Source organism: Camelus ferus, chromosome 31 (genome assembly GCF_009834535.1).
Source record: "Camelus ferus isolate YT-003-E chromosome 31, BCGSAC_Cfer_1.0, whole genome shotgun sequence".
NCBI lineage: Eukaryota > Metazoa > Chordata > Mammalia > Artiodactyla > Camelidae > Camelus > Camelus ferus.
This window is the reverse complement of record NC_045726.1, coordinates 9,126,376-9,150,680: the sequence shown is the minus strand read 5'-3', so window position 1 is coordinate 9,150,680 and position 24,305 is coordinate 9,126,376. Positions and strand designations below refer to the sequence as shown.

At 48.6% G+C, this 24,305-nt stretch overlaps 1 long non-coding RNA gene across 1 annotated transcript; it reads right to left on the bottom strand.

Annotated features, from left to right (window-relative positions):
- Positions 1-20,422: 20,422 nt before the first annotated feature.
- LOC116660768 lies at positions 20,423-23,639 on the bottom strand. The gene is made up of 4 exons (XR_004316383.1): positions 23,023-23,639; positions 22,260-22,467; positions 21,115-21,232; positions 20,423-20,794 (listed from the first exon to the last, which is right to left on the bottom strand). It is a non-coding gene; the product is annotated as an uncharacterized LOC116660768 (long non-coding RNA).
- Between the last annotated feature and the right edge of the window lie 666 nt (positions 23,640-24,305).

Genomic DNA, 24,305 nt, shown 5'->3' with positions numbered 1-24,305 from the left:
ACGACTGAAATGGATACACTTGGCAGTTGGAGGAACCTCCATATCAGGTCTTGATCTATGTCATACAAAACTATCGCATTGGGGAAGGCCAAGGGGAACTTCTGAAACTGCACCCCACCACCAGCACACACACACACACACACAGCCCCAGCCAAGGAAAGTAAATAAAAACCAATATAATATACTAGTGGAGGGTGGGAGGAGGAGATAGTTAGTGTCTCCATTAAATAATTAAAGTACGTAGCAGTGGTGGTCCCTTTAATTTGACAGCCTGGGCCCTGCAAAGCTCGTTGGGTCCTGGAGAATGACTTTTACCAACTAGCAACTTCCACTGCGGCCACTGCATTGAATACAGTATCGTTGTTAGAGGAGGTCAGCCAAGCTGTAGGTACATGGTATGCGGCCAACGATTTGGTGAAGGCATTCTTTCCTATTTCAGTTAGAGAAGTAGATCAGAAAAGGATTTGCAGTTGTTACGGGGTAGACAACTATATTCATTTAAAGTTTTGTCTCAGATCTAAATTAAGTCTGCCGTTCTCTGTGCACATGACCCTGGGTTACCAGCTGAAACACGGACAATCCCAAGCTTGGTTTACAATGAGTTGGCTCGATATGTGGGAGCAAATTAAAAAGGGGTGGCAGTCGCTCTCAGGGATGGCCCAGCTGGAAGGCTCCCTATCAGCTACTGTTGACCAATTCCTGTGTCACCAAACTCCAGGGAGTCCCCCAGACCCACATGTCGCACCTAAAGAAGCCACCAAATCCCAAACGAACTTACTCACCATCCGCCAGCCTGAAAATAAGTCTCACCAGGATCTGAACCAGCCGACATCTGAGGCGGACATCTTTTCCAGGATGCCTGGACCAGGCCTGTATCCCTTTTTTTCAGTACTGTCTCTTACTTTGTCTTCTCCCTCCCTTCCCTGGAAGAGTAATGCCCTCACCTGTATTTTTCAACGCTTTGAGGAAAGCATAAACCTCTCTGATTGCTGGATTTTCCATCAGAAACCTCAGTCCGTCCAGGATTGGAATGGCCTTTCAGTTCACACTACAAGAAATTTTTCTGAGGTTCCAAATGCTATTGTCTGTCCAAACTGTTCCATGGGCCCATTTTATAGAGTCAGGGTACCAGCTCACTTAGACTTGTTCCTTGCTTCAACTTCACCCAACCTGGTTATGGGAAAATAAGATCTTTCAAATGTTTGTATGAAAGGTCCTGTGGAGCTGGCAATGCAAGTTGGATCACTTGTAAACTTGCTGGCGTACCTGCATATCTAGGTGACCTCTTGATGTGTAACAACACAATGTCTGAGCTTTGGTTAAACAATGCTAACACCTCTATGCCATTGAGTTAATCCATAGATACTACCCCTGATGCGGGGACCTGATGGACACCCCATGGTTACACCTTCATATGTGGAAGTCTGGGGACCTGCTTTTATGCTTGGGCAACTCAGTGCTTTGGTAGGTGGAAAATCAATCTCCTTGCTGTAGTCACTGTCCTACCCCCCCACCCCACACAACTGAACAGAAGCCTCCTATTGGTTCCTCCTATTCAGCCTCTATAACTGCCTTAAGCGACGATGTCCAGGAGGCATATGTGATGCTGGCTTTGCCTCTGTAAATAGAGTTTCTTCCTATGGATCAGAGTGACTGCCAATGAACAAATGATCAGGAATCCCTCCCTGATACTAGGAGAGTTCGCTGACTCTGTAGCCAACACATTTTTAGCTCAGCAACTGTCACTTAAGTCATTGGCCAAGGTGGTTTTGGATAAAACTGCATAGCCCCTGGTCACCTCCTCACTGAGCAGGGAGGCAGATGTGCAACAGCAAACACCTCTCGTTGCAGGTGGATAAACGCCTCTGAGGGAAGTCGAGACCCAGTTATGCAAAATCAAAGAGCAAGCACATTGGTCACAGCAAATTCGACTTGACAACCCGCTGCCATTTGATTTATTCAGCTGTTGACCTTCAAGTCTGGGCTCCTGGTTTAGAACCATCTTGCAAACTGGGTTTGTTATATCGTTTTTAAATCTACTTTGTATACTTGTTAAGTCCCGCACCTATCCCTGGTTGGAATTTATAAAAATGACATGCCTAATAAGATGATGCTAACTCAGTGCTTCAGGATAATTTCTAGCACTTAGGACCTTGACCAAATATGGACTTTTAACAAGAAATGCTTGAGAGTTCACCTACTACCTTTCTCTGTTACTCAGATGTTGCCTAGTGAGGCTTCTGATTTGTGTTCTTTCCCTCCGAGATGAGACGTGACAACCAGGGAGGGGTCTTCCTGGCACCGAGGGACACAGTGCTGTATGTGGAGAGCCTGACTCTTGCTCAGCAATGCTTTTGAGGAAAAATCTTGATTAAAAGGGGGAATTGTGGAATTAATTTTAAAACTTTAGCTAAAATTGGACTCAAGACAGGCTTTTATGGTGAGTGTTCACACCCAGCCATGCATTAATAATTATTCCAAACAGGACGAGGTGTGGACTTGCATCGCTGTCAGGAAGGTGTTGCCTACTTTACTAGCCAGCAGGAAGAGGAAAACTTCTCTCCCTCTGAGAACAGCCCAGTCAACCCGAAACTAGCAGCCCAAACCACAAGAAGCCTCCATGTCGGGTTTCCATATTCCTCCCTTTGGTTATTACAGTCCTTCCTAAATCTATCCTTTTTTTCTATAAAAGCAAGTTCCCTTCCCTTATTCGCTGGATTTGCCAGTGATCTGCCATAGTTCATATACCATGAATTATAATTCCTCTGGTTATTCCTGAACAAACCCACTTCTGCTGCCAAAATAACTGGCTATTATATTATTGCAGTTGACAAACCTAAAGGTAGAATCCAAAGTGACCCTACCATCATCACTCTCAGCGACCCACTAAAGCAGATTTTGTGCCTCTTGTTCCTGCAACTCTGTGCTTGCAAGGTTTGAGGTCCTGGTCCCAAAAGGGGACATACCTTTGCCAGGAGACACAGTAAGGGTCCCCTTGAACTACAAGTTAAGGCTGCCTCCAGAACACTCTGGAGTCATCCGGTCAAAAAGGGGGTCACCGTATTGAAAGGAATCACTGACTTTCATCAGAAGGAGGAAGTAGGAGTGCTTTTACACGATGGGGACAGGGAGCAACATGTGTGGAACCAGGCAGCCCACTTGGGTACCTCCTGGCTCTCCCTTGTCTCACTGTGACTGTGAATAGACCCGTACGTGCAGCCACCCCCAAAAGAGAAATGTACAGTGATCAAGGATTTAGACCCTTCCGGAATGAAGATCATACCATTAGGTAAGACACTAACACCGGCTCGTTTGAGAGCTAAGGGGGAGGGGGAGTGAGAACGAAGTGTGGAGGGGGAATGCGGACGCTCGGTTGCAGCTTAGCTCCAAGATCAACTTCAGTGGTGGGGGTTGTTGGCTTACCCCTCAGGAAAAAAATCCCACGGGAACCTTGGAGGAGCTGCTTCTTGAGCCTTCCTGTGTGGTGCAAGGGGTGGAGTAAAGCGGTAACGAGAAGGTGCCTCACAGACAACCCAAAACAAGAGCATGGAGGACCCAGGGCCCCAGCTGCTGGGCTCAGAAAATCATCGCTGCATTAGCACTGAGGCCGTACTTCCCACGGCTGCTCCCTGTAAATGACAGAGGGCTACGGGGTACTTAGGTTGGTCCCTGGGAGACTGCCACTGATGGCCAGCTTTGGCTCCAGGACTCTCCAACAGCTTTGCAGAGCCTTCCTTCGAATGCACGTACAATTTAGAACGCTTCCATCAGCTTCCCTTTCCTCACTCCTTCCCTCACTTGGGGTCAGACTTACTTTGCTGCCTGACATGGCTTTCCCAGCCTTTGTTGTCTCACTTTCCTTTTTTTTTTTTCCCCACACAGGTGCTTTCCTAACAGAATCCTTACATGTTTAATTCCATCTGGGCATGTGCTCAGGAGTGCACTGGTAAACTGATCTCCAAAAACAAAAGAACACATTTGTAGCATTGGCTGACTTCCATGGTATAAATACTCCCACCGTGGCGGACTTCCACCAGTGGTTTGTACAACATTCCTAAATGGCTCTTATGAACTGGAATGAGCCACTCCAAGATTTCACTTCATCTGCGTCTGGGGACTAAGAGGATCTGGACCAACACCCATGGGGTTGACCTGGGGGGACGGTATTGTGCTTGAAGGTAGGATGAGTCAGAATCTGGGGTGGAGGACCTGCCAATTGTCAGCATCTGACTTCAGTAAGGAGGTATCTTCCCCATGCTTTAAGTCTCTGGTGTCTGTGATATTTTTTCAAACAGGGATTAATCTATAAACTTACAGGAATCTGACACGTTCCCCATCCTTCATGACATATCATCCATAGTTCTAGGCATTTGTCTCTGCTCCTCTTAATCCATTCATCCACCTGCTGTCTGATGAACCTTTCTGAAGTGGAAAATCTCCGACAGCTCTCTTGTCCTAAAGAGGTGTTTCTCCACGGGTGGGACAACTTCTTGAAGGATGTTACTAAGTGTTGCGAGAATCCAAGTGCAGTGTGATCAAATGAGTCTGGGCAACTCTAAGTTAAACAAAATGAGTCAGGTTTCTTTATGCCAGGACTTGTCATAAGGCGTTATAAATTGCCTACACGGCTGTGCAACATTTCCCAAACTTATTCAACTATGGGTCCCTCCCCTCGCTTTTTTTCCCCCTCACAGCATCTCACGGAACGAGCATTCTGTAGAAGACTCTATAGAAATGCTGGATATAATGGCTTAGAGCACAGAATCCAAGCTCCTTGGTCTAGCCTTTAAGTCTGGGTTGTCTCAGCTTCAACAGCTGTTGAACATTGTTTTCCTTCCTAAACCCTTTGTTCCAGGAAATTTAACCTCACTCATTCTGCCTACCTATCGATATTTCCACTGCCTTTGGATGTTTCATGCTCTTCCCTGTCTCTCATGTTCCTCTTCTCCTTTACAAACTGCAATTCATCTGTCCTTTCAAGCCCAGCTTAGTGTTACCTTTTCTAGAAAGTCTCATCTGAAACATGGTATGTTTTTTTTGATACATTTTTTTTTAATTCAAGTATAGTTGACGTAAAATTTTACCTAAGTTACAGGTATACAATATAGTGATTCACAATATTTAAAGGTTATCTTCCCTTTATAGTTATTGTAAAAGACCAGCTATGTTCCCCGTGTTGTACCAGCTATATTCCCCCACAGCTTATTTTACACATAATAGTTTGTACCTGTTAATTCCCTACCCTTGTGTTGTCCCTCCCTACTTCCCTCTCCCCACTGGTAACCACTACTTTTGAAACAACGTATTTTTTAAAATTATGGTAAAATACACATGATATAAAAATTACCATCATAGCCATTTGTAAGTGTGGAGTTCAGCGGTATCAAGTACAAACACACTGGCGTGCAACCATCACCACCATCCACCCACAGAACTCTTCATCTCGTAAAACTGAAACTCTGTATCCATCAAACAATAACTCCATATTACTCCCTCCACCTGCTGGCAACCACCATTCTGCTTTCTGTCTCTATAAATCTGACTGCTCTAGGTACCTCTTACAAGTGGAATTATACAGTATTTGTCCTTCTATGACTGGCTTACTTCGCTTAGCTTAATGTCTTCAAGTTTCAACCATGCTGTAGCATGTGTCGACATTTTGTTCTTTTTTAAGCCTAAGTAATAGTCCATTGTATGCTTATATTGTATTTTGTTCATGTATTCATTCATTGATGGACACTTGGGTTGCTGTCACCTTTTGGCTGTTGTGAATAAGGCTGCTATGAACATACATGTAACAAATGTGTTTGAGCCCTTGCTTTCAATTCTTTTGGATTTATACCCAGAAGTGGGATGGCTGGATTATATGGTAGTTCTGTTTTTAATTTTTTGAGGAGCTGCCATATTGTTTTCCATAGTGGCTGCACCATTTTACAGTCTTGAAACTATATGACCTTTTAACAGCACTCTGTGTTAGTTATCACTTTCCATGATGTTCTCAGCCACTGTTACAAGCCTTCTCTTCCCTGTATTATAAGTTCATTAGAGCTAAGACCCATGCCCAATTTTTCTTTGTCTCCTCTCAGATGTCCAGATTAGTGCTTAGTGTCCTGCCCACTGACGCCCTACTCCTTGCTGTTGTGCCTCACTGGCTGTTGAAGGACTGAATTTCTATCCACACGGACATCCTACTAATGGTTCACAAGTAGTCACACAGCCGCATCATAATCTTTGTACTCCTTATCTTAGTAAATGAAGCCTTCATTAAAGGATCTTAAGGAAAATCGAGATGTTTATTTGCACCAAGAATATTATCCTGATGTACCAAAGTGCCCCGAAACATTGAGTGGAGATGGTGTTTTTCCACTGTGTTAGCTACTTGCTGCATCAGGACAAATCCACCCGACAGACAGACAGATTCACAAAGATGTGCTAAGAACTGGATGTCTGTAATCACCCCCCACCCCCATGTGTATGTTGAAGCGCTAACTCCCAATGTGATGATACTTGGAGGTGGGGCCTTTGGGATGTGATTGGATTTGGATGAAGTCATAGGGGTGGGGCCCCCATGATGGAATCAGTGCCCTCATAAGGGGATAAAGAGACCAACACTCACTCTCTGCCACATGAAAACACAGGGAGCAGGCGGCCATCTGCAAGCCAAGAAGAGGGTCCTTATCAGAAACTGAATTGACTGGCACCTTAATCTTGGACTCAGAGCCTCCAAAACTATGAGAAAGGAACATCTTTTGTTTAAGCCTCCTAAGAAATAACTATGCTATTTGTTACAGCAAATACCCAGATTGTCTAAGACAGGACACAGAACTGGAGGGCCTCCAGGCAGCTCCCTCTGACGTCGGGTTGGGTAGCTGCCTCCTTGCTTCCATTCTCATCCTGGAATACAGCTTCTCTGAGAAACAAAGATGTTGAAAATTTCCATCCTTCTTACCTGGGAAGGAAACAAGCCTGAGTGGGAAATAGTTCCTTAGGGTCCCTCCATCCCAGCGGCTTTGGGAAGAAGATAGTCCCCAGCAGGCCGGTCCCTCTGTTTTCTTCCTCACATTTCTCTCCCATGGCTACTGTGTCTCTCTTCTCAGGTTAACATTTAACTTGGACGAAAAAGAGAATCAGCTCCTTAGAATTTTGAGCAAATGTTAATCACCACCAGCAGTCTCAGTAATCTGCTTTTCCCATTTCTCCCGAGGTGGGCCGGCTGATTCAGCGTGTCATTGGAGGCTCTGTCTGCTATTAACCTCTTCACCTCTTCGTCTTTCCCGAGTCCAGTTGTTTTTGCAGAGTTTAATTGGATTAGGGTTAGGGTCTCAGGGACTTTCAGATCTGGAACCTTTATTAGATGAGACAATGGGAAACAGGAGGTGTGGGGTGGGGGCAGTAATTCAGTGCCTAGCTAGCGGGAGAGAAGTAAATCCAGAATTAGGGAGACGTGGGGGGTGGGGCCTTTCCGTAGAGATTTCCTTCAGGTCCCAAAGGGCTCTACATCAAGGAACCCCGCGGACAGGTGAGCGCAGGCATTTCTGGTGCTTTCCTCCTTTTTTCCTCTTCTAGGGAGGAGACAAGAAATATTGGTGGCTTGCTAGGGAGAGGGGTAGCAGAGCAAAACAGAAGCAGTGTAGTGTTACAAAATAAAAGGCACCAAAATGTTATACTGTTGGTAAAAAAAAAAAAAAAAAAAGGTAATAATTTGTAGTCTACACAACCAACTTCTGTCATAGGCTAAATTTGGACACTGAAGTGTGCTGGGACCTTGTCTCCAGGGTTACGAGAAATGGTCAGCATTTTAAACCACAGGACTCCAGACGATGTGATGGACTCAGTGCCAAGGTCTTCTGAGTAGGGAAGATGTGGGAGGAAGATGCCAATTTGGTGGGAAATAAGATGTTCTACTGGACCTCCACCTTACAGTGTGCACTGCACAACTTCAGGGGCACCACCCACAGGGCACTGGTGGTAATACCTGTGGTATTACACGGCCGCTACTTTTTTCCAGGTGGCTGCCCATCCCTCCTAACCACGGTTACTATGGGAGCTCCATGCACACGCCCAGCTCACACTGGACCAATCAGGGTTTTCCATCCCTCTGGTCAAGTTGATTGGTCCAGGGATGGGCATTTGACTTAATCTGGGCTATAAAATGTAAAACCTGGGAAATCCCAACGGCCATGTTTCTTGCAGTGTGAACCTGGGAAGCGGAGGCCAGTTTGGAGAAAGAGAGAAGAATTAAACGTGTGCAGAGAGAAGCAGATGCTGGAGACTTAGAGAAAGATGCCTGAGTCCCTGTTGCCAGCTGTCATTGAGTTGCAACTGGATTCTTGTACAGGGTTCCAGGAGATGATAAATTTCCCCTCATGTTGAAGCTGGTTCAGACTAGGCTTCTGTCACTTGAAATCATCAGAGTTCTGAATAATATGCTAGAGGTCAGGGTCAGGGATGTGAATGTTGTCTTAAGTCCTTTCTCAGATTTGGAATAGAAGCCTTCCAGAGGTCAAGCCTAGCTCTCAGAAATTAGAGGCAGGCAAGATGTAGGAGGGATTTCAGAGACCCAACCAACAAGGGTGGTTTGAGGATTTAAGCACAAACAGCTAGAAGACAAATGACGATCAGTGGGCATGGAGGTGAGCAGGGCAACTGCCTGATACTAGATTCAGGACCTCAAGACTTCACTCAGTGGGTAAGGGACTACTGTTTCCACTCCATTTGTCAGAATGTCCTTGGATTTGCCAAAACAATAATTGTCACAACAACAAAAACAACGTGATTTTAAAAATGAGCAACAGATATGAATAGACATTTCTCAAGAAGACATACAAAGGGCCAATAAGCACATGAAAAGATCCTCAACACCACTAAGCTTTAGTGAAATGCAAGTCAAAACCACAATGAGACACCACCTCACATTCATTAGGATGACCACAAAAACCAAAAAACAAAACAAACCCACCAAAACCAGAAAATAAGTGTTGGTGAGGATGTCGGGAAATTGGAACTCTCATGCATTGTTGGTCAGAATGCAAAATGGTGCAGCCACAACAGTGTGGCAGTTCTTCAAACAATTAAAATTATTACATGCTATGGACTGAATTGTGTTCATCCCCAATCCTAACATTATATATTGAAGCCCTAACTCCCAAAGTGATGGTATTTGGAGATGAAAAATGGTACTTGGGAAGTGATAAGGTTTCATTAAGGACAGGGTCATCTGATTGTCCTTATAAGAAAAGACCTGAGCCCCCTTTCTGTCTCTCTCTTTGCCATGTGAGGACACAGCCAGAAGACAGCCATCTGCAAGCCAGGAAGAAAGCTTTCGCCAGAACTCGACCATGCTGGCACCCTGATCTTGGACATCCAGCCTCCAGAACTACAAGAAAATAAATTTCTGTTGTTTCAGCCAGCCAGTCTGTGGTATTTTGTTACACAGCCTGCGCTGACTAAGACACTGTGTGATCCAGCAATTCCCACATGCAATCTGGCCCCACACTTTCCTTCTGATATATTGTCATTATAGCTATGCTCAGTCCTGCAAACCCTCCTCACCCCTTGGAGGATGCTCATGCTAATCTTAGGATGCTCACCCCACCCCCCAATCCCACCTGCCTCTTGAAGTTTCCCTAATCTTACTCTCCTTAAAAAAGGCATCTCTTTTATTTGAACTCTTCCAACATTTTGACTGTTTCTCTTATGTGACATTAACCACGTTTGGCTTTGTCATAGTTATTTACGTATTTGTCTTATTTCTTCTACTGGACTCTAAGGCTATTGAGGGCAGGGAGGGAGGGAGCCCTATGCATCCACATATTCCTCCTGGCTGACATCAGTGTCTGACAAACAGCGAGATTTCAATAAAAGTTGCTTGCAAATGAATCTTGGGAAGCTGAGAAGATTTGTAATCAACAGCATGAGAATTAGCACAGAGATAAATTTAGGGTGTCCCACTCATGTCTATCTTCTCCCGTATCCAATTAGGTCCGTGAGGAGGAACAAATGTCAGTCACTGGGGTGGCTGTGTTAGTCCTTTCTGCTGCACGGAGGTACCAAGTTATTGTTTCCAAGAGTAACTCTGCACAGAAGCCGTCCTATCCTCACTCCTTACACACATGCACGTGGAAGAATCATCCAGGAGATTCTGAAAGGCTTCCTAGAGCTACAGCGGGGAAAGTCAGGGAGATGTTAATGGCAAATGGCCTCATCAGTGACTAAGAATTTGTACCCAGAGAGGCTCTGAGCTCATCTCACAGGCTGTGCGTGGAGCAAACAACAGGCTTGGCCTCCAATTTGGAGCCTGAGGGAAGAGAAGGAGCTATTCCCTGTTCCCACTAGCCCTAAGAGCAACGGCTAGTAAGTGTTTATTGAGCACTTACTATACGCCAGGTGTTATGCTACAACTTGCATCGCCTACTAGTCACATGTGGCTACTGAGCACTTGAAATGTGGCTCCTGCAATTGAAGAATGGATCTTTAATTTAAACCTAAAAACAGGTACTCTATTAGGTTATTAGAAAATATTCAAGAATGATTGGAACTAACTTGGGTGTGTGAATTTATTTCTTCAACTATAGTTTTATGAAGTCTAATATGAAACAAGTCTTTCTGATGAAAATTTAGCATCTGAATTGGATTGCATGGTAAGCGTTAAGATACACACCAGATTTTGAAGATTTAGTATGAATTAAAGAATGTTAGACCTCTCGTTAATAGTTTTTATATTGATTACATGTTGAAATGATAATATTTGGGGTTATATGTATTGGGTTAAATAAAACATTTGATTAAAATTAATGTCACATGTTTCTTTTTACTATTCAAAATGTGGCTACTAGAAAATTTAAAATTCCATATCCGCTTGCATTATATTTCGATTAAACAATGCTTTGCCCTATGCTGAACATTTTAACACACATTATCTAATTTAATCCAGAGAAGAACTCTATGAAGTAGACACCATTATTATCATCACCTTTGTACAGAGGATGGGCAGAGAGATTTAGCAACTTACCCAAAGTCATAAGCACTTTGCTACACACTCTCTGGGGGTTGGGGGTTGAGGGCTGGGCCTGAGCACACAGGGCCCCGAGCTTGGGTGTCAGAATCACAAAAGGCCTTGTGGGCAGACTTTCAGGTAATATTTTTGGAAGATGCTATCCGTACAGCATAGGTATAGTAACAGAATTGAAAGCAGAGATTAATCATCGAATCTCAAATTCTCAACTGTAAGCGTATAACATACATCCCAATTTTGGTATCCCTGCTTTGGCATTTCTTCATTTTATAATATCCAGGAAGCCTCAAGAAATGGAAGAGACCAAATCCCTCCAGACTTCTGAGAGGCCCTGGGATCACATTACATAATTTTCCTGGCTGTCCCCAATGCTGCCTTGGACAGTTTTTAGTCCGTTGTCCGATGAGTGGTTGAGGATTGGATACGGCAGGCTGACCGCAAGGACAGCGCGGCGTGGACAGCGCGGCGTGGGCGGCAGGGAGACCAGGCTCCTACCCGCGCCGGCTACACAGCTGTTGATAAATCACCCACGTGAAGGCGGTGGTTATGCTGAGGTAGGAGGGCAAGCGGGGAAATGAGAGAAAGACTTGGCATTTTCCAAGACCGAGTTTTCTAAGAGGCTGGTGGGAGGCTAGAAAGACAGTCAGGGTACTGGCCTCCAGCTCATTAAAAGGAAAAGAAAAGAAAAGAAAAAAAAGAAAAGAAAAGAAGGAAGAGAGAAAGAGAAAAGGAAGGAAGAAAGAGAGAAAGAGAGGGAAAGAGAGGGAAAGGGAGGGAGGGAGGGAGGAAAGGAGAAAGAAAGAGAGAAAGAAAGAGAGAAAGAAAGAAAGAAAAGAAAAGAGAAAGAAAAGAAAGAAAGGAAAGAAAGGAAGAAAGAAAGAAAGAAAGAAGAAAGAAGAAAGAAAGAAAGAAAGAAAGAAAGAAAGAAAGAAAGAAAGAAAGAAAGAAAGAAAGAAAGAAAGAAAGAAAGAAAGAAAGAAAGAAAGAAAGAAAGAAAGAAAGAAAAAGAAAGAGTCACCACGCGCTCCGCTCCTCGCCCCGCAAGCACCTGCCGCGAGTCCTGACTTTGTATCCTTCGCAACGTGCAGGATCTGCGGGAACGACCTATTCAGGGCGTCGAGGAGATGACGGAGCTCCACTTGGGCAAGGGAAGGCCGACTAGGGAGAGGAGAGCGAGCTAAACCGGCCCGGGGACGTGCCGACGTCGGGTGCCACCGCGTGAGCTCGCCCCGCAGGCCCACAAGGCCTACACCTGCCCAGCTTCAAGACCCAAGAAAAAGCCCTCAGTCAGCGACCGAGACAGATGGCAGTGGTTTCATGGAGGGGGGGATCCTACGTGCCTGAAGCAAGGTCCTGGAGCAACACCTCACTGTGTGCGGCAGGACATGGTGGCAGCCAGCGGTGGCCTCGCTCTCAGCGGGAGGGGGAGGGGGCCAGTTATAGGGGAATCGACCTCTGGTTGGCTCCTTGGTTACCAGGGAAACCAGCAGAGGGGCACGCCCCTCCCCTCCCCTCCGGTAAGCTATCATGGGGGAGCTGTTCTGATCTAAGATTAGAACAGTCACTAGCTGGGGCGGGGGCACGTGTGTAGGGAGATCAGTCACGTGAGTAGGGTTAGGGTTTAGGTGGAGCAGGCACTGGTCCAGCAGGGCTTGTACAGAGAGCAAGAGAACAGCCATCTTGGGTGGCCTGATCATACACCACCCAATCCCCAGGTTCACCTGGACCGCCTCTGAGTCTACTTGGGGTTACTGTAGCGAAAGTGGGCTTGCCAGGTCACGTCTAAGTGTGATTCTTCATGGAACAGTGAAGTCAGAATTCACAGCTATGCAAAGAGATACGAAGAGGCTGGCTTCAAATGCGGTGGCCTTAACCTAGACAGAGAACATTTAATTTGCAAAAATCATAGGTGTCTCTGTTAAAAGCTCGGGGTGCTCCTACCAGCCTTCAACTGGGGCTAGTAAAATGTCAGACCTTGGAGAGGAAACCGATGAGGATTCATCTGAGGTTCCAGAAATGCGTTTTCTTATTAACTGTCATATCGATGTGCTTGGAGCATGGGTGTGTCTGGAAGGACGGAATGAGGATGCTGTCCTTGCACAAAAAGTGGGGAAGTTGATGTTATTCTTCCCACTTTGGGATGCTTTATAAGAAATTCTGATCAGATTCCACCTGTTCTAAGTGTTCTACGATGTAAATACCTCTGGGAAAGTTAAGAGACTAAGCAATTCAATATGTAAAACAGTTTAACCTCACTGCTTTTCTCTTCTTGACCATTAAGAATATAGACATTTTCAAGGGGCTGGGGGTTGTGGGAGGAGAGTAGAAGGAACGAGAATTTGATATTTATTTATGGCACCCCCCTCAGTCGGGAAGACTTTGGTGTGATGTAAGTTAGGGGTGGCGCAGGGAGAGATTTGAGTGTGGAGTTTATCAAAAAGGAAAAGAAGTTCTCTTCAAAGAAAACAGAAGGGTTCAAAGGAGAATTTTTACTCAGAATTTTTGTCTGGGACTGGGAGTGTGGGTGGTCTCTCTACCACGTGTGAACTATTTGAAAATCAAAGTCCACACACCTGGATGAGTGAAGCAGGGCAGGGTGGGGGGCCTAGGGGGTGAACCAGAAACAGTTTTAAAGCCCCTTCCTCATCCATGAGGCCACTGTATCTATTCTCTTCCCAAGAGGCTTTAATGCATAATTGTAGCTTTTCTGCAGCAAAAGCAGAAGGACAGCTGCTGCTAATTTAATTACATCCAATTTGGGTGGTATTTTATCGAGCCTTATGTGTAAGGCACCTTCTTAACAACGTCCCAGCCCTGCAAACACTCGCCCCCACATCCCCCCCTACGGAAAACCTGACCATAGGCTTCCCAGGCCAGGATGAAAGCCTCCAGCTTCCTCAGCAGAAAGGGCCAGGCCTCCAGGTGGCAATGGGAGGCCTCAGCCAAAACCAGCTGCTCTGACACTTTGTTTTCTCTCCGTTCCATTCTGATGCTGACATGATGCAGGTCGCTATAGAACTGCTGGCGGTACATGCAAGAGCACATCGGAGCATTTAAAGCATTATTGCAAAATGGGAGAAGGGAAAACAGACAAAGAAGGATCTCCCTGCTGCCATTCCGATTTTTACTTTTATTTTCCTGTTTCCAGAGCACCCGTAATGGGAAGTGCTTGCTTTCATATATCAGCCAAGTCAGGGCATACAAATAAAACAAGGCAAAAGAACACTAAAAAAAAAAAAAAAAAAAAAAGAAGGCTATTACCCGCAACTGTGTCAGCCCCACAAGGTAAGGAAGTAAAGCGTTCCCTAGGGCATCTGTGGGAGAGGAGACAAAAGCTTCTCTCTTCATCTCCAAAAAGGATGCCTTTCCCAAATTGCTTTTTCAAGTTTCCCTCCTCGAAATGTGAAATGTGAAATGTGAAATGACATCACCTGAGCACTCAGTGTGAATCGATGGTGTTATACGCCTGTGGTGGCTTTCAGACAGGCCCTGGGCTCCTGGGAAGGTGACAGGGAGGGGGGGGGGGACAACCCAAGGCTGAGGCATCCTGCCTTCTTCTGATTGCAAAGTGCTGCTCCAAAAAACAAAACAAAACAAAATGAAATGGCTCCAGAGAAAGAAGGCCCAGGGGTGGTGCAGAGAGGGAGGAAAAACTTACATTTTCTTTTTTAAAAAGGGGGGGATCATTTACTTCAACTGTAAAGAAGTCTTTCTCAAAAGGAAAAAAAAAGCCTAGAAGTTCCCCCCCTCCCCCTACTCCCACTCCAACTGGGTGAAGTACTGGGACAGACAAGCAAAATGACTGATGTGCCCAGTAAATCATCGTGGAGTGGGGGAAGGGTTTGAATAGAGGCGAGGAAGAAAGCAGAAGCCAGGCATAGTGTTAGCTGATTCCAGCAGAGGCTGTAAGCAGCAAGGGGCCTGGGCTATGGGATACATAATTGGCTAACGAATAATAAAGCCAAAATTGGATATTAACAGCAATTAGTTTCTGTAGAGGCACTGGGGAAAGGAGCTGCAGAAAACCCCATTGGGCCTTAAGCCGAAGCAATGTGAAATTAAACCAGTGTCTCAATTAAATGGGAATAGACATTACCACATCAGTCTGTGTAAGTGTCAGGGGCTGGAGAGGAGCCCCTGTGAAGTCCAGGTGTACCTTCCTGTGTGTCACAAGCTTTCCCTGGCACGACCTTTGTCAGGCACTTCTGGTCCTGACCTCTGTGTGGCCTCTGGAGGCCAACAGGCCCCTTTTCTTGGACACGTGACATTGAGACCCAGGCTCTGAAGGTTATTTCAGGGGACTGGCCTGTTAATCCAGAGGAAACTTACATCACTAACTCGGTACCCTGGTGGGCCCAACAGATGAGGAAAAGGAAGAGAGTTTAGTTCTTTTTAAAACAGAGATCATGTCCAGTGGACCGAATGGCTCTATGCCCTTCTGCTTGGAACTGGGGTTTGGAGGTTCATAGAGACAGAAAGAGCAAGCCAGACCGACTTCTCCGCAGCTCCATCCCCTCTGGCGTAGATCTGGAGCCGGCGCTAAGGCTGGAGGAGAAATATGTCGTTTTCCTTCTGGGTTGAGGGTTTTGTTGTTGTTCTGGCTTTTTTAGAGAGTGTTGTGGGGGTGGGAAGGAGATGTTTGGGGATGGCGAAGTGTGTCGCTGGGGGTTGTGGATCGCTTGGTCCAGGGGGGAGATGCGGGACGCCGTGGGGTAGCCAAGGGGGTGGCTAAGAAGTCACTTTCCTGTCGGGTCCTCTCCCAGCCTCCTCCCTTGCCTTACCCCCTCCCGGGCCACGCACCGCCAGCTCCTCTTTCTTGCACAATCCGAGGCTTTCTAGGGCACAGGATGAGGTCGTCGGGGCCGCAGGACCTGGAGTGGACAGGAAGGAGGCCTGGAAGAAGCTGAGGGAGAAGGAAAGAGGCCGGCGCACCTAGCTGTCTCCGCGCAAAGGCCAGGCCGGGAAGCGCGGGGGCGCGGGGAGGGGCTGACGTTTCATCTGCCAAGGCCTCGGGTTTGCCTCGTCCGGTTCCAAGAAGCTGATGAAGGATCACCGCCCTGAGCCGCGCCCCATTCCTACCCCTGACTCCGTAACCACCTCTGTTGACCGTCAAGTGTCCCTCTGTGACATTGGGGGAGCGGAGGTGCGCGGAAAAGGGGGTAAGGGACTGCCCCTGCCGTTGGTGGCCGGATGCCGAGGGCGTCCAGCCCTCTCCGCGTCTACTCGCAATTCGGATCAATGCGAAGCCTGGGGAAACGAGGATTGACCCAGGTCTTTGGGGCCTGAAGTCTCTTGATAAGAGCAAGGGAAAAGACAAAAAAACCCAACAAGAACACAGCGGGGAAAACAGGAACCGAAAAGAAAAGCAAAAGGAAACCAGCGGCTGTTTTCGCCTTGCTCGATTTTGATGTCTCAGAGGCATTAGGAGATAAAGCGAAAAAAGCAAGCCTCATGCTTGTTGGAAAGCTGGTCACTGGGATCCCCGGGCGCGGGGCGGCGAGGCCTAGTCGGGCGCCCCAGCCCCGGAGCAGGATCGCCGGGCAGGGAGCCCGTCCGCCGCAGAACCGCCTTTAGGACGTTCCTTGAAGCAATAGATGGAACTTCCAGCGAAAATACTGCCTCCTAGGTCCTAGGTCTCCATATCTGTGTATGTTTAAGAAATAAATCGATTGGATTTTAATCTAAAATAAACCTCATTCTACTTTAATTTGGAGAGAGACCCTAGTGATCCTGGAGGTTTATTTTTTGGCTTTATGCAGCCATGACCCAGGTCCTCATGTTTTGGGCAACATTTCCATTTTAAGACAAAAGGGAGAAGGATTAGAAAATGAAAAGGTGACTCTATTGAGAGTTGCTGGCACTTCAGTTCTGACCTGGAACATTCCTTGTTCTCAATAATGCCTTTTTTTTTGAGGCCATCTAAATTTGGTGCAACTCTCCCCAGGCCTCCGGCTGCCGATGGGCATACAGCGGCCCAGAGCAGCACACATGGAGGGAACACATCCTATTTGAAGTCTTTCTCTTGTTCTATGTCTACATTGGAGATGCAATTAAGTATTAAATATGGTTTGATAAAAACTTAAGTCACATTGAGTAAAACTTGGCAAAAACACCCAGATGAAAGAATTATAGATGGGACTTGGAAGAAAATGCATCTTTATTAGATATCATAATTTTCATAATTGTTATTGACATACTCAGCACCGTGAATCAGCCAGGCAAGCCTCAAACACATACCACCAGCGCAACCCTCAGCCTGTGTTGACTCATGGACTCTAAAACCACCCACAGAGTACATGAGGAAGGGAGGTTCCATCTGTCCTAGGGAGAATGCTTTGCAGCTGCCCCCAGAGGACTCCATTCTAAGGTTGGAACAAGGGGTGGGGGTATTATGTAATTTCAGTAGAGGGAAAGAGAAATTTATTTTCCTGTGGAGACAGTATAGGGTGTGTGTGTGTGTGTGTGTGTGTGTGTGTGTGTGTGTGTGTGTGTGTGTGTGTGTGTGTTTAAATGCTTTCCTATAAATAATAGCAATGGATAAGATCATACGAGAAAATCTATGTATATATGTGTCTATGGGCATAAGCCTGCTGAGAAATTCCCCCTCCCCTCATATATTTGTTTCACTGCCTAGGGCCCCTCTTGTGCCTGCAGAAACTGTCCCCCCTCCCCAGCCGGCTGGTGATAGGAAGTGGTAGAGGTGATGGAGGAATTTACCTTTGCCTTTGTTAAAGGATCAGTTTCTTTTCCACTTAAACAGAGAGCTGGGCCTGGGCTGTCTCTGGCAGAGGAAAGAAGAAAATTACCATTTTTTTCCTTTGGTACATATCTAAATCCATCTTAAAGGCTCTGGTGTGTCACCTTGAGAAACCTATGAGCTCCCGTCATTGCGAGGACCATAATGATGGTGGTCTGTGTGGAATGATGGCGGTCTTCATAACATATTCGATCTGCAAACTGCCTCAAATGTGTCCTACATTTAAAAAATCATACAGTTTTTCCTTCATTTAAGCCATAGGATGTAATTAGAGGGGCTCAAATAGACAAGGGAGAAGATGATGTTGAGATTTAAAGAAATGCCTGGAAAGAGCAAAAATCTTCAGGTTTCTTACATAAGTATCACTGGGCATAAACAGGCCCCTAATAGAGTGGAAGAGGAGAAGCTGGGGTTGACCTTCACCCGGATACCTCTGGTGAACACAAAAGAGACCTTGAAATTACCCAGGAAGCAGAGCGGTACATTCATCTCTGCCATTGCCGGCCATTAATGCCCCCCATAAAAACACATTTTGTAATGAGACCTGGTGAACACAGGAAAAGCCCCACGCTGATGCACACAGGCCCAGCAAACCCAGAACACTTCCATGCACATTAATGCTTTCTGGAACAAGAGTTTACATAAGTAATAAAATTAAAAAGAAAAACAAAAACGCCCCTCCCATCGCAGATTATGGGCAGCCAGATCCTGGCAGGCCTTGTCCATGGTGCCTGCGGTTTAAGCTCTCAGGGAGAAGTGTGTTAGGTTTCCACCTAAAAGGGGCATTACTCTGGGAGGCATCTGGAGATTGTACCGGCGGCAGCCATATCAGTGAAAGGTACAGCTACGTCTGATGGAATTACGGGAAGCAATTATCGAGACGAGGCTCGCTAATGTGGACAATCATGGGGTCGAAGATTGTTCATCAGAGGCTTAAGCTAGACCCCAAAGAACTGTAAGAGCAGCCTTCTTAGTGAGGAGGGAAGGAAGACCCAAGGAGGGACCATTTTGAGGGAGGTCTATTTTGGAGGCAGTGGCTGCCGGTGCCTCTTAGGATAACCCTGGCTAAGGCTCAGAGGCAAGAGAAGCTGTTCTCTCTGTCCTCCAGCCAGGCTTGACTTTTGGGGCTTGAAGGACTGCACTGCACCTGCAGTTTGCATCATGCAAACTGCAGCCTTCTTGCTGCAGGGGTGAGCAGGTTGTGGCACATTTCTGCAGACCCAGAGCAGATTCTGGGAGTGTCTAGATATAAGGCACCGCACACTTAACCTCGCCTGATTCCAGGCACTCCTTAGAGGGCAAAGGAAGAACTGAAGATTGGCACATAGTAGGTCCTCAATAAATACTCGGGAGGTGATAAGGCTAGGGATCCATGGATACCAATTTATTTAGTGGGCTAGACTGAGGCTTGAAGAAGAAAGAGCTCCTTTTTAGGCCTTCATTCCTGTTTCAGGAATCAAACTAAAATCCTAAGCATCACTTATGGCTTTGGGCTTGCAAAGACAGGCCTCTGCCAAGGGCAGGGAAAGGATGTTAGTAGCCTTCCTGGGTAGGAAGATCCAGCTCTTGGCCTCCTTTCTCTACAGGGCCCTGCCCCTCCTCCATTTTCTCCACCTGGAAATTAATGAGTTTAGGTCTTCTCACCAAGCACTGCAGCTCAGGGGTTAATTCAGAGCTGGAGGTGGGATGGGGATGTGTCTGTGGAGCGCAGGGGGGTCCCTAGGACCAGCTGCTGCTCCAGGACTGGTGATGGGGAGGAAGGCCAATTTGGGAAGCAGGTTCTTCAGGATGAGGGAGGGTTAACCCTTTCCATTCCCTGACGGCCTTTTTCAAAAACAGTCTTTCCTCAGACCTGCACCTGTACACATTCTGATTTTCCTTCTATTCAGATTTTAAAAGGAATGTACCCCTACTTCAGCACAGAGGTTACTGCGCCTCTCCCTTCCTCTGCATCTCCTGGATCTCCGCCTGAAGCTGCAATTACAGCCTCAAGGAGGAAAGCAAGATGTTCCTGAGAGCCCTGGCCATACTCTTAGCTCTGATGGAGCTTGTGAACCTGCTGGGAGTTTGTCATTTCTTTCCCCTGTATCTTAATGACTTCCTCAAGCTTGTCAGGTGGCCACAGCTCAACAGTAAAAGGGGACAAACACCTCCCTCCTCCCTTCCAACTGGCTCTCCCTCACCCCAAGCACAACACAATATATCCGCAGTCTCAGCCCTGGCACAGTCTGCCAGTCTTCTGATGCCAGATTATTTTTTTAAGGGCAAACCAAACGCTAAGCCCAGAGCAAAAACACAGCCATGAAGAAAGGTGTCTACCCACATTCAATGCATCCTGAGCCCAGAGGAAAATCTGCACACGGAAGCCCTCCGCAATGCGCTCACCCTCACCCCCGGTTTGCACAGATCTGTGTCTCTGTCACAGAATCAGCTTCTGTTTCTCTCTCTGAGTCTGTTTGCATCTCTAAGCCCCTGTCTGTCACAAGCCACGCACCTCCCCACCCCAAGGGCTCCGGTTGGGGCAGCCCAGCCGGCGAGAGCCGGCGACCCCTCCCGCCTGAAGTCGCAGCGCTGAGCTCTGCGGAGGGCGACTCGGCTCTGTGGCTCCTTCCTTGGAGGGCCCTCGCGGACCGACGGTGCTCAGCCAGCCCCATTCTTGGCATTCACCGCGTGCCTTAATTGTATGGACATTTAAATCAAGGTCCGCTGTGAACACGGAGAGAGAGGCCTTTCTCCTGAGGAAGGAAGGAGGAAGGAAGGAAAGGAGGAAGGAAGGAAAGGTGGAAGAAGGGAAGGAGGATAGGGAGAAGATGGAGTGAGAAAACAAGGAAAACCAAGGAAAAAGCGGCGCGTGTGCGTGCGCACTGACAGCGGGGAGAGGCGTGGGGGCGGGGGAGCGCAGGGAGGAAAGGACCACAGCATCCTCCCTACCGCAGCTCCCCCAATCACACAGACAATGAGGTAACAGCGACGTCTTCCAAAGGCTCTTTGTTCTCCCCATCCTTTCGGATCCAGGCTTTTTCCTGCAAAGCGGAGGGGGTGGTGGGTTGGGGGGTGTGGGTGGAAGTGGGAGACGGATGATGCCTCTCCCGTGTTAATTACCCCGACTCCCCTCGCCCCTTCCCAGCTCCTCGCTTCCCCTGCAGCCCCAGACAATGAGAAAAACACCACCAACCCCACCTCGCCCTAGCGCAGCAAAACCTACCCACCCACCTCGCCCTCAGCTTTGCCCAGGAAACTGAGGGGAGGGGGGCGGGAGGGAGAAGACGAGGGCGAGAAACGAGCAGGGCAGCCGGGGCTCGGCAGCGGCTGCCAGGGCAGGGCGCGCCGCCGCCGCCTTTACCTCCTTCGCCGAGTCCAGGCGCAGCCGAGCCGGGCGTGCCGCAGGGGCGAGCTGCCGGGGCCCTGGGCCGGGATCTGGGGAATCAGCCTTCCGGAACTCGGCTGCTGCAGTTCTCTCGCTCAGGTCCCAAGTGGTGGAGGGGAAAAAGGAAAAGGAAAAAAAAAAAAAAAAAAAAAGAAAAGAAAAGAAAAGAAAAAGAAGAAGCAAAAGAAGAAGAAGAAGAAGAAAAAAAAACACCCATAAGACCGAGGCCCATCTGGCCCCTCATCAGCTTTGTCAAGTCTTGCATACGCTAAAATGCTAATGACCTAGATAGCTCATGCAAAATGCAGCAGGGAGGGAGGGAGCAAGGGAGGTGGGAGGGAGGAAGAGAAAGAGCGGTGTGGGGGGGCATAGCGAGGGAGGAGGAGATGGAGGGGAGGGGAGGGGAGCGGGAGGGGGAGAGAGAGAGAGAATATATATGTCTTCGAAACACCCCTACCACTCTCCTCACCCCACCCCGCCCCAAACTGTCAACGAGCTTTACCAGGTAAAGGGTGGGCACAGATTTAAAAGGTTACTTGTGTCTAATGCGCTGGATCCGTGGGTCAAAAAAAGGGAGGGGGGAGGGAGAGCCAGAGGATGAGAGTCCCCAAAGCTGAAGGGATAATAAGACATTATTTTAAGCCCCATCCTTCCATGCCCTCCCCTACCTCTGCATTCTGTTTACACACACATCCAGACGTTTCCTTATGTGTGTACATGGATTTAACAGTTTTTCATCAATGTCTCAGAGCTCCTATCAACAGACACCGGTATTCTCATTCCTCGCAAAACTCATTTGTGAACCCAAAGGGGGGTTAAAATAAACCCCTTCTTCTGCAATCCTCCTTCAGCTGGCCCATCCCCACTCACCTCCCCCATCGCGCCACTATTCCCTTGGCCCTCCAGGCAGCAGCTCCGGCTTCTACTCTTCTAAGCCCTTTGAGCCCCAGTCTCCTCTCCAACATCCGGATCTCGACAGGGTGAGGCAGGGAGCAGGAAAGCCAAGTCTACCTGATCTCCCACAATTCTTCTCCCATTCCCAGAAAACAAACAGAACCCCTCCCCACCAATGACACAGTTCAAGCATACCAACAGGATAAATAAAAATTCAATCCGAATACCCTCAGAGGTCCGGACGCCGGCGGCCGCCCTAGGACACGGAAGATCACTCGTGTTCCCGAGCCAGCGCTCCCGCGCGTCCCTTCTTGCCGAGTCCAAAGTGCTTTGTCCGGGGGTCCGCTCAGGGTCTTCCTCTTTTTGTTCTTCTTTTAAAGAGACTGGTCGCATTCCGCAGCGTTCTAGCCGGCCCAACGAAAAGCAGTAGATCTACTGGAATAAAAGGGATCAAGATAATATATATGCAGATGGATGAGAGAGGGGTGCGGAGAGGCAAAGTCCGCATCTAAGGGAGCGGCCGCCGGGGCCGGGCCGAGTAGCTTCCTTCGCTGGGGAAGGGGCGGGCAGAGAGAAGGCGCTGGTGGTCGCTCCTCCTGGCAGGAGGAAATGATAACCATGATAAGGAGCATCATGGTGATGATCTTGAGCAAGATAGGAAAAAAAAAATTCAGAATCTCCCTTCGGTGAACCAGAGCATGCGTGCAGGAGGGACTGCACTGCTGGCGGCGGCGGCCGGGGGGAAGGAGAGGATAGCAGAGCAGGAGGCAAAGGTTGTGGCGGCAGCACCCTCAGATGAATAATAATAACGCGCAGCGCAAGTTGCGGTTCAGCCTGGAAATCCAGCCCTCCGCGTGAACTCGCGTCGAGTGCGGATTGCAGGGGATGAGGAAGAAGGGGGGAAGGGAGGGGAAGAGGAGGGAGGGGGAGGAGAGGAGAGAGGCAGGCAGAGAGGGACAGGGAATTTGGAGCCTTTTAATTTATCCTTACCCAGCCCTAATCTCGCTCGCCGTCCTCTTTGGGTGAGGTCGATCTCCTTTTTAAAAATTATTATTCCTTTAACGGATTATTCAGCTAAAAGAAGCCACATCTGCTGACTGTACCGAAAACAAGAGGATTAGGAGCCAGTCCACAGAGCCGGGCCCGCAGCCCCCCACCCCCTCTCTGCACCAGCACACGTCATTCTCACTGCCCCCGGGTACCTCCCTCTCCCTGCTTGGGGAGAGCTGTGCCAAGGAAAATGCGGATTTGGGGAGAGTGAGAAGTGGGAGCGCTCGGAAGAGCGGGAAAGCCAAGGCTGGAGGTGGCAATTCGCACCCCCATATTCACACGCGCTTCCGTTTATCCGTTTCTATCCTGGGAGAAGGGGGCGCTTTCGCCGTGCCCACATGACGGCATCTGCAGTGGTCCGTGCGCTCTGCCTCCTTAACGTACCCCCGGGCCGCACCGGCTCCGGGCCGACTCCGCTTAGCGGCGGGGGCCAGCAAACCTGCACCTGGTCCCTCGCCCTGCTCCCCTTCCTCCGCCCCAGAGGCCGCGGCCCTGTGGTTGGTCCACCCCCTGGCTCTCCTGCTTTGGCAAATGGAGTAGGGGTACCCGGGCACCGCACGCCCTCTGCTTCTAACCCCAGGCGGGAGGCGCTGGACGAGGGTTCTGGCGTGCGAGGCCCGGGGTAGGGTGGTTGCTGGGGGGACGGGCTGCGGCCGATGCGGTTGACATCACTGCGGAGAGCGCGCGGCTGTCCCGCTGCTGCGGCGACCGGAGCGCCTCTGAGCCTCCCCCCTCCTCCCAGCCCCTTTGCGTCAGGGCAGGACAGCAGCGGGAGTGGGGAGAGAGGTTGCTGTGGGGTGGGGGTAGGTAGTCCCATCCCCCGCCCCCCTGCAGTCAAGGTGAATGTGAAGGAGAGCGGGCTCGCGTGCCCGCGCCACTGGGTACGTGCGCGCGCCTCTCCCGGCTCCCCCCTCGCGGCCCGCGGCGCCCTCCTGCCCGCCCGCCCGCGCGCGCCGCCGGGGCCAGATGGACGCCCGAGATTAGAGCGCTCAGAAGTGCGTCTCCACGTCCGGCCGCCACCCGTCCCGAGAACGTTTAGACTCACTTCGGGAGGCGCCTTTTGTTGTGCTGGTGTGGCCGTGTGGAGTGTTTTTCCGGGAGCCCGGGGTTAGCTTGGCCTTAAGGAAGGACTCAGAATGAATCTGCCCATGAGAACAAAACCCAAAGACACCCCCGCCCCGACCCCCAACAGAAACCCAGCGCCAAGAAGGAGAAATCTTCGG